The sequence below is a fragment of the Oratosquilla oratoria genome, chromosome 1 (assembly GCF_046742065.1).
Source record: "Oratosquilla oratoria isolate Oo_2021 chromosome 1, ASM4674206v1, whole genome shotgun sequence".
In the NCBI taxonomy this organism is placed as follows: domain Eukaryota; kingdom Metazoa; phylum Arthropoda; class Malacostraca; order Stomatopoda; family Squillidae; genus Oratosquilla; species Oratosquilla oratoria.
The window spans coordinates 100,109,633-100,120,650 of record NC_134777.1 but is presented as its reverse complement, the minus strand read 5'-3'; positions in this window follow the sequence as shown (position 1 = coordinate 100,120,650).

The window sequence follows — 11,018 nt, the reverse complement described above, 5'->3', positions numbered from 1 at the left end:
CTGTAGGCTCGATTAACTATACGTTCGATACCCTGTACGCTCGATACGTCATGTGGTCGATAATATGTACGCTCAATACGCTGCACGCTAGATACGCTATATGCTAGATACGATGTACGATGAATACGCTGTACGCTAGATACGCTGAAGGATCAATACATTTTACGGTGGATACGCTGTACGCTAGATACGCTTTATGCTAGATACGCTGTACGTTCCATACGCTACACGCTCGATACACTGTTCGCCGCATACACTTAACGCTCGATACTCTCTACGCTCGATACGCTGTATGATCCATACACAATACGTTCCATACACTCTACGCTCGATACGCCGTACGCTAGAAAAGCTGAACGCTAAAAACGCTATAAGCTCTATACGCTCTACGCTCGATACGCTGTTCGCTTTATACGATGTAAGCTCGATACGTTGTTCGCTATATACAACGTACGCTCAATACGCTGTGTACACTGTACGGTCGATAAATAAAATGTCCCTAAAAAAACAGAAAGATGGGTCCTCCAAAGACTGGAGGCTCCATACGCCGAGGGGTGCCATACGCTGGGGGCTCCATAAGCTTGGGATTCCATGCACTATGGGCTCTATGCACTGGGGCTCCATACGTTGGGGACACCATACCCAGGGGCTCCATACGCTGGGCTCTATGCGCTGGGGGCTCCATACGCTGGGGGCTCCATGAGCTGGGGGTTCCATGCGCTGGGGCTCCATGCGCTGGGGCTCCATGCTCTGGAAGTACCGTACGCTGGGGGCTCCATGTGCTGGGGGCTCCATGCGCTGGAAGCTCATGCGCTGGGGGCTCCATGCACTGGGGGCTCCATGCGCTGGGGGCTCCATGCACTGGGGATTGGATGTGCTGGGGGCGCCATACGCTGGGGACTCCATATGCTTGGGACTCCATACGCAGTGGGCACCATACGCTGGGGGCGCCATACACTGGGGACTCCATACGTACGGGCTCCAGACGCTGGGGACTCCAGACGCTGGGGACTCCAGACGCTGGGGACTCCATGCACTGGGTACTCCATACGCTGGGGGCGTCATACGCTAAGGGCGCCATACGCTGGGGACTCCTTGCGTTAGGGGCTCCATGCGCTGGGGGCTCATACGCTGGGGGCTCCATGAGCTGGGGGTTCCATGCGCTGGGGCTCCATGCGCTGGGGCTCCATGCTCTGGAGGTGCCGTATGCTGGGGGCTCCATGTGCTGGGGGCTCCATGCGCTGGGAGCTCATGCGCTGGGGGCTCCATGCACTGGAGGCTCCATGCGCTTGGGGCTCCATGCACTGGGGATTCCATGTGCTAGGGGCGCCATACGCTGGGGACTCCATATGCTGGGGACTCCATACGCTGGGGGCACCATACGCTGGGGGCGCCATACACTGGGGACTCCATACATACGGACTCCAGACGCTGGGGACTCCAGACGCTGGGGACTCCAGACGCTGGGGACTCCATGCACTGGGGACTCCATACGCTGGGGGCGCCATACGCTATGGGCGCCATACGCTGGGCACTCCATACGCTGGGGGTTCCATACGCAGGAAGGCGCCATCCATACGCTGGGGGTTCCCTGTGCTCAGAACTCCATGCGCTTGGAACTCCAGTGGGCTATGCGTTGGAAAGGCCCTGCCCTGGCTGGCAAACGTCCCCTGCGTTGGGTTCTCCATCATCTGAACATAAAAGAAAAATTCACTTACCTTTCATCTAATGTCCTCTTCCTTTGCCGTAGTTCCCTCCAAGGCCGTTCTACAAGGATCTCCTTGTCGTTGCAGTAGAGGCTGAACAATTCCCTGCTCTAAACCTGAAAAAGAAAATAATCAGTTAGAAGAAAAGAAATACATAATTATGTAAACTGCTATCCAATATTTACAAAACAGAAACTTTCCGTGAAGATCATTTGTTCACTTACCTCTTTCTGCCCAAGTCAATCCCTCGAAGGCCGTTCTCGAAGCATCTCGTTGTCGTTCCTGAAGACCCTATACTCCACCTGACCTTTGACTGTGGCAGGAGCCAGGTGTATCAAAAAGCACTGTCAAGAGGAAATCACAGATGAGCATCAATTATACGTGAATTATATACATGTGTGTGTGCTTGTGTGCATGTGCATGTTTATTTGTATGTATGTCTGAATACGCGTGTATGTATTTGTGCATGTATCTATGTGTATATAAGTGTATGGTTATGCTTGTGCTCGTGTATACGTGTGCATGTGTATGTGTGTATGCGTAAATGTGTGTATGTGTTTATATACATTTGTGTGTGTATACTTATGTGTACGTGTATTTGCATTTGTATGTGTTTGCATGTTTGGTAATATGCATGTGTACATGTTTTTATTTGTATGTGTATTTATGTGTACATGTGTATTTATGTGCACATGTGTATTTATATGTATTTGGATATGTAAATGCCTCTGGTTAATTGCTGTTCAACTACATCTGAAAGCAGAGGTAACAAGAATAGGCTATAGATCTGACTCCATTCGAAGAGTGTATCAACAAGTAGCTACAAACCACAAAGAAGAAATTTTTAATTGGGGGAGGGGAATGGTGGAACCATGGATAGTCCAATTGTTTTTAATCTCATTTGCCTACATGTTCTTTTCCTAAAATGCCATTACAGTTATGCCTGAAATGGGCTGGAACACTGATGAATCACAGCTGCTAGAATCTTTTATAAACACTAGTTTTGTTTATAATTAACATCCAAAGTATACTCTGCAGTTTAACATTATTGGAGGGGTTACACTCATAGCCTAATTGAATAGCTATCTAATTTGAGCTAAATATTATTATTTTATTCCCTCAGAATGATTTGATATCCCTACGTATGATGAAAATTCCCTCATTGTTAGGTGAAATTGATGTGCCTTGTATTTTGAGGCAGCACTTAAGCCATAGTTTTGTAGCAAGTGAAGTAATATTCAGATTTTGTTACCCTGATAAACATTTTTTGAATTGTGGCATACTGCTAAGGCTTTGTTGGTTAGAATGATACCATGGTGGTTTGGAAGCTAGTTGAATTGATACTTGCCAAAGTAGTTCGTATATTATGTGTACACCTTCTTGAACTGTATTTTCTGTAAATCTGACAAGATCTTGGTTCTTTCTTTCGCATAGCTGAGTGTTTATTTTATGATTGTTTATAGAGAAGGAAAGTGTGTTTGCAATTCTTGTGATCCTTTATGCTTGACCATTGTTGGAAATCTTTAGATGTTGATGCCTTGGTCCACTGGAACCATTTTATGTAATTATTTTTTCTGGCCTTCAGTTTGTACCTCAATCACAGATTGAGGTGCATTTAAGATGATTTTTTTGTTAGTAAGGAAAAACAAAGTAACATTTTGAATAATTTTACATATGGTAGTCAGTGGTTTAAAGAGTTCATACTAAAATCAACGAAAAATATGAATCTGTTTTCCCTAAAAAAACGTAAACTCAGAGGTGACTTGATACAGGTCCTTAAGATTCTAAAGGGAATTGACATCAAAAGTGGCAAAAATTTCACATTGAATGAGAATCAGACAGGAAATAATGGTCTCAAACTGTTAGAAAATAGATTTAACTTGGAAGTGGGTAGAAACAACTTCGCCAACCGTGTAGTTAATGAATAGAATAAACTTCCTGGAGAGGCAGTGCAATGTAGTTTAGTTCGAAGCTGAAAGATTCGTTTAGATCAGGAGTTCCCAAACTTTTTAGCTCATCGACCCCCTAGAAGTAAAGTTTAAGATTTTCTATAGACCCCGAAAATATTAATTCACAAATCATGTCAGTTTATTATCATTATTGGTGTTGTTATTGTTGTTGATGCTAGTAATATTATTATTATTATTATTATTATTATGGGTGTTATTATCATTATCCTTATTATTATCATTATTATTATTATTATTATTATTATTATTATTATTATTATTATTATTATTATTATTATTATTATTATTATTATTATTATTATTATTATTATTATTATTATTATTATTATTATTATTACTAACATTACTATTATCGTTATTATCATTATTATCGTTATTGGCATTATTACTATTATTATTATTACTTTTATTATTATTATTACTATTATTATTATTGTTATTATTATTATAATTTTAGTTCTCAATAGCGTTATCATTTTAATTCGTCTAGGGGTCGATATCGACCACTTTGGGAACCCCTGGTTTAGATAAACACCTAAGTAAGATGCTGTAATCCCTGTCATTTATTTCATATTATTACTATTTACATGTTTGCTTATTTTCTAATTTACCTGTTTATTCATTTATCTTTTTTATTATTATTTATATTATTATAGTTTTTATCTATTAGTTTATTTATTTATTTATTCATCATTATATATGTATATATATATATATATATATATATATATCTATACATACATATATATTGTTGGTACATTATATATATATATATATATATATATATATATATATATATATATATATATATATATAATTAAACCATTTCAAAAGTGACACATTTTCAAAATGTTACATGCCATGGACGATCATCGTTGAGCCGTGGACGATGATCGTTGAGCCATGGACGATCATTGTTGACCCTTGAACGATCATCGTTGAGTCAAGAATGTCAAGAACGATCATCATCGTTGAGCCGTGGACGATCATCGTTGAGTCAAGAATGATCATTGAGCCGTAGACGATCAAAGTTGAGCCGTGGACGATGATCGTTGAGCTGTGGACGATCATCGTTAGGACATGGACGATCATCGTTTAGCCGTGGACGATCATCGTTGAGCCGTGGACGATCAACGTTAAGCCGTGGACGATAAGAAAAATTAAACAATTTCAAAAGTGACACATTTTAAAAATGATACATGCCATGGACGATCATCGTTGAATCAAGAACGATCATCGTTGAGTCATGGACGATCATCTTTGAGCCGTGGACGATCATGGTTGAGTCAAGGTCAGGAACGATCATCGTTGAGCCGTGGACGATCTTCGTTAAGCCGTGGACGATCATCGTTGAGCCATGGACGATCATCGTTGAGCTGTGGACGATCTTCGTTGAGCCGTGGACGACCATAGTTGAGCCGTGGACGATCATCGTTGAGCCGTGGACGATCGTTGTTGAGCCATGGATGATCACCATTGAGCCGTGGACGATCATCGTTGAGCCGTGGACGATCATCGTTAAGCCGTGGACGATCATCGTTGAGTCAAGGGCGATCATCGTTGAGCCGTGGATGACGATAGTTGAGCCGTGAACGATCATCGTTGAGCAATGGACGATCATAGTTGAGCCGTGGACGATCATCGTTGAGCCATGGACGATCATCGTTGAGCCGTGGATGATCATGGTTGAATCAAGAAGGTCAAGGACGATCATCGTTGAGCTGTGGACGATCATCTTTGAGCCGTGGACGATCATCGTTGAGTCAAGAATGATCATCGTTGAGCCATGGACGATCATCGTTGAGCCGTGGACGATTATCGTTGAGCCGTGGACGATCATCGTTGAGCCATGGACGATCATCGTTTAGCCGTGAACGATCATCGTTGTGCCGTGGACGATCATCGTTAAGCCGTGGACGATCATCGTTGAGTTAAGAATGATCATCGTTGAGCCGTGAATGATGATCGTTGAGCCGTGAACGATCATCGTTGAGCAATGGACGATCATCACTAAGCCGTGGACGATCATCGTTGAGTCAAGAACGATCATCGTTGAGCCATGGACGTTGTTGAGTTAAGAATATCATCGTTGAGCCGTGGACGATCATAGTTGAGCCGTGGACGATCATCATTTAGCCGTGGACGATCATCGTTAGGCCATGGACGATCATCGTTGAGCCGTGGACGATCATCGTTGAGTCGTGGACGATCATCGTTAAGCTGTGGACGACCATCGTTGAGTCAAGAACGATCATCGTTGAGCCATGGACGATCATCGTTGAGCCGTGGACGATCATCGTTGAGCCATGGATGATCATCGTTGAGCCGTGGACGATTATCGTTGAGCCGTGGATGATGATCGTTGAGCCGTGAACGATCATCGTTGAGCAATGGACGAGCATCGTTGAGCCATGGACGATCATCGTTGAGTGAAGAACGATCATCGTTGAGCCATGGACAATCATCGTTGAGCCGTAGACGATCATCGTTGAGCCATGGACGATCGTCGTTACTAATAATAAATTAAATTAAAGCATTTCAAAGGTGACACATTTTAAAAATGTTACACGTCTTGGAGAGGGGGGTCTGTAAGTCCTCCGAGGTCGTAAGTTCTCCGAGGCAGTAAGCCTTTCGAGGCTGTAAGTTCTATGAGGGTGCAAGTTCTCCGAGGGTGCAAGTCCTCCGAGGGTGCAAGTCCTCCCAGGGTGCAAATCCTCCGAGGGTGCAAGTCCTCCGAGGGTGGAAGTCCTCAGAGGGTGCCAGTCCTCCGAGGGTGCAAGTCCTCCGAAGTTGTAAGCCCTTCGAGGCTGCAAGTCCTCCGAGGTCGTAAGTCCTACGAGGGTGCAAGTCCTCTGAAGTTGCAAGTCCTACGAGGTTGTAAATCCTCCAAGGTAATAAATCCTCCAAGGTAATAAGTTTTCCAAGGTAATAAGTCCTCCAAGGTAATAAGTCCTCCAAGGTAACAAGTACTCCAAGGTAACAAGTCCTCCAAGGTAACAAGTTCTCCAAGGTAACAAGTCCTCCAAGGTAACAAGTCCTCAAAGGTCGCAAGTCCTCAAAGGTTGGAAGTCCTCAGTGGTTGAAAGTCCTCAGTGGTCGCAAGTCCTCAGTGGTCGCAAGTCCTCAGTGGTCGCCTTTGGTTCGGCCTCGGCCTCGGCCTCGGGGCGAAACCCCAACACGGGATCCCCAGCACGGGATCCCTATCGTGGGATTAGAGCGCGGAGCTCTGCGGCCGTAGGCCATTGTTTGCGCAGCCAAGCCTCCGGCGAAGTCGAGGAGGGCGGAGCCCGCGGCTTGTATGTATGTGTGTATATATATATATATATATATTATATATATATATATATATATGTATGAATACATATATGTATATGTATGCATATATATATATATATATATATATATATATATATATATATATTGCATCCGACCTAGTTATGGACCAAAAGGTCTCCTGTCGGCATGCTCCTCCTTTGTAATCCTTTATAATCCAACAGTTCTTATTTAATGTCGACCTATGGTAATTCATATACTTGGTTCAAAATATGGAATCCGGGACCGACATTTCTCGTCTACTTTAGATAAACAAGACTCCTGTCTGCCATATTTTTGGGTAATAAACGCTTGTTTTGAAAGCGCCGTTGTGAGAACTAGCAAGTAGAGTCACCTCGTGTGAACTTTAAGGCAAAAGTTTTCGTAGAAAGTTGTTTAAGGTCCGTCACCTTTTTATTTTCTTTTTCTTTTTATAACCGCGGCACTTGGGTCTTTCCTGAGTAACTTCTTACTCCATATAGGACAGTAAAGGCTGCTGCTCCCTTGATTCCCAGGTGAATTCCTAGCTGTCCCCCCACATGCACACACAAGCAAATACGCACCACATTTTTGGTGTTCAGTTTGCTGTAAATTGGCAAACAAGAATTTTCCATCATCATCATCATCATCATCATCATCATCATCATCATCATCATCATCATCATCATCATCATCATCATCATCATCATCATCATCATCATCATCATCATCATCATCATCATCATCATCATCACCATCATCATAATAATCATCATCATCATCATCATCGACTTCACCTTTGGAAACGGTAGGTGGCGGTTGCTTGGATAAGCTCTGCTACTGACCCCCGTTTTTCGCAAGATATACTGTGTTCCTATTATTCGGAGTTGGCCAGAGTCCATGTTAAAAGTCAATGCATCGTGCAGTGTTAATTATCAGTGAACTTGATTGTTGTGGAACTTGGCCAAAAAAGTGACTAATACTAGGGGAGAGCCTCCCTGATCGAATTCCTCACATCTACGCATGCGCAATGCGATGTGTTTGACGCAGATACCCACATCGTGGCTACATCACTCACCTGGTGAGACTGCTCAAGTTACAAGCGCTGCAGACTTGCCTCGTAAAATGGAATACACAGGTCCCGGCTCCCATGCAAATATTGAGGCGGATCTTGCATTAAGCGATGATGACAACCTGTCACTGAAAAACTGGCCTCGTCTTGATTATCACGATCACCGACAAATGGCGCCTGTTAATCCATCTCCCGAGCCTATGGACTTCACCAACGCTTCTGCAAAGCGTCTCATAGATAACGATTTCGATGCCATTAGCGAAGTGTCATCTCCTGCTGCCAAGGCCACCAAGAGTGACAAGGCTCTGCCTCTACGAGACATTACTACACCCATTCCATCACGACCTGCTACGCAGAATGCACCTCCCCCCACCCCCACCTTCACCTACTTCTCTTGCCTTTGCCCCCCGTCCCGAGTATGTCAAACTGCAATTCAGAGGGAAGCCAGGAGTTAATGAGAACTGGCCGAGGTTAAAATACCAGCTGTCACATCTAGTTATATCTACATATCGAGACGCCGACAGGACATCATAGATGAGGTCAAGGATGGTGTGATTTTATCGTTACCTCTTGATATACAAGATTCTGTAGATAGACCGCGCAAGTTCCCCACATATCTCATCACTCGATATCCTATTGATGTTAAGCCATCCTTAGCTAAGGAACTAACAGGAGTATATTCTGTAGGCCGCTTTCTACAGAATAAGGTACTCATCAACAGACTTGTAATTACGTGGAGCCTACCTGACCCGCCACCATCTGACATTAACTTTCCCTTTCTTCCTTGCCTACCATCATGTGAACTACGCAAAATGCCTGACGAAAAACCATGGTGCTTGAAATGTTGGGGTATTGGTCATATTTCTCGGTATTGCAATGCCCATGAAAAGTGTGTATGGTGCTCAGCTGAACATGACTCACATTCCTGCCCTCATCGTACTCCTACAGCAACCACAGTACCTACCTCTGCCTCGACATCATCGACAGACTCACCAAAACCACCTACACCAGACAAGTCGCAATGGAAATGCCCGCGGTGCCAAATGCTCGGGGTTAATGTGTGGCAAAGATGTACCAAAGGAGTACGCTTGGCTCCGAGTACGCAAACTCCACCCCCACCGCCACCACCGCCGCCATCCACCGCTGCCGCCTTTCGGCAGATCATTACGCTCCAAGAGGCCGTAGAATCTCTCAAGTCTCAGTGTGTTTCCCTTACAAATCGTTTTGCAATTATTGAAACTCGATTGGATAGCATTGAAGCTCGTTTTGATTCTCCTATGGCCGCCTTTGTCTACACGACTATCGGTTAACGATACAACACTCAAATCGCTCGTGGATGCCCAGCAGTCTAATATCGCTTCAACCTCTGTACTTACTGTTAAATTTGACTCGCTCGCTACTCACCTCGAGAAAATGATTGCCATCACTGTGGACGCCCCCTCCCGAGGACCAACAGGAGGTAGTGCCCGGTCCTCTACTATCGTCTCACGTGGCCTCCGAAAGAGCAGAAATAACGTTCAATAACAACGCACAGCTACACATCCTCTCTTGGAATGCCTGTGGTATAACCACACCTGCGAAGATTGCTGCACTTAGGGCCTACGTCAACCGTCATCAACCGAACGTCATCTTTATCCAGGAAGCTTTTGTTGGACGTCCTCCTGGTGGGGGGGGGGCAGCCCCATCCCTTAGTGGTTATATTCCATATGTTCACCACGTTCGAAATGTACTCCTTGGTTATGTACACTCCCCCCTTCCTACTGCCACGACTCGTGGTATGATATACACGGGCGATATTAATTCTAGGCACCCTACCCTAGGTGACCAATCGGACACTAAATGGTAGCGGAACTCGGCTAGTTGACTTTTTACACCACAACCATCTTACTCGCTGGAACACTGGTGGTGCTACGCACCCTCGGGGGACGGGGGGGGGGATTAACCTCGATCACATACTTACATGTGGACTCGTGCCTACCAACGCCAAGTGCTTTTCGGTGCCCGTCCTCTTCTCAGATCACCTCGTTCTCTGCCCTCGTCCCAGTGATGCCTACTCCAGCTTACCAAGGCACGCGAATCAGTATCCCCCCAAAGTATTCTCCCAACTACGTTTCCTTCGTATCTGCAACCCCCCAAGTTTAATGTTGAATCTCCTGAAAAGCTTTACAACTCTCTTGTCACCTGCACACACAACTTTTTCGATCGTTATGTACGTAGGACAAACATTAAACGCCAGACGAGAGTACAGCCTTGGATGCTCAACGACCGTATACTGACAGAAGAAAGACAGGCATATATATGTATATATATGTATATATATATATATATATGTATATATATATAAGTATATATATTTATATATATACATGTGTATATAAATATATATATATATGTATATATATATGTATGTATATATATATATATATGTATGTAAAATGTATATATATGTATATATATATGTATATATATATGTGTGTATATATATGTATATATATGTATGTATATATATATATGTATATATATATAATATATATGTATGTATACATATATTATATATGTATATATATATAAAAACATTTTTTAACCACAAATCACTTTTAATTCCATGCCATCGCAGTCGAGACTGAAGAATCGCTCGATGGAGGTATCGGTTGGAAATTGAAACATGGAGGAGCCGAGGATTCGAACCCAGCTAACCCGTAACAAAGTCACAGTGACTTAAACCAATACGCTATGAAGAGAGATATAAGTTGTGTACGACTTTCAATATTTGTATGCTCGAATTACATACAGCTACACAAAATATCGCGTTCAACCCACATCCGCTATGATAGTGCATTTAGCTAGTATATGCACGTGGGAAAGTTTTATACATACACACTGAATGGTTCCCAGTGATCAATTGGTTTAAGTCACTGTAGCCTTGATACGGGTTAGCTGGGTTCGAATCCTCGGCTCGTCCACGTTTCAATTTCCAAC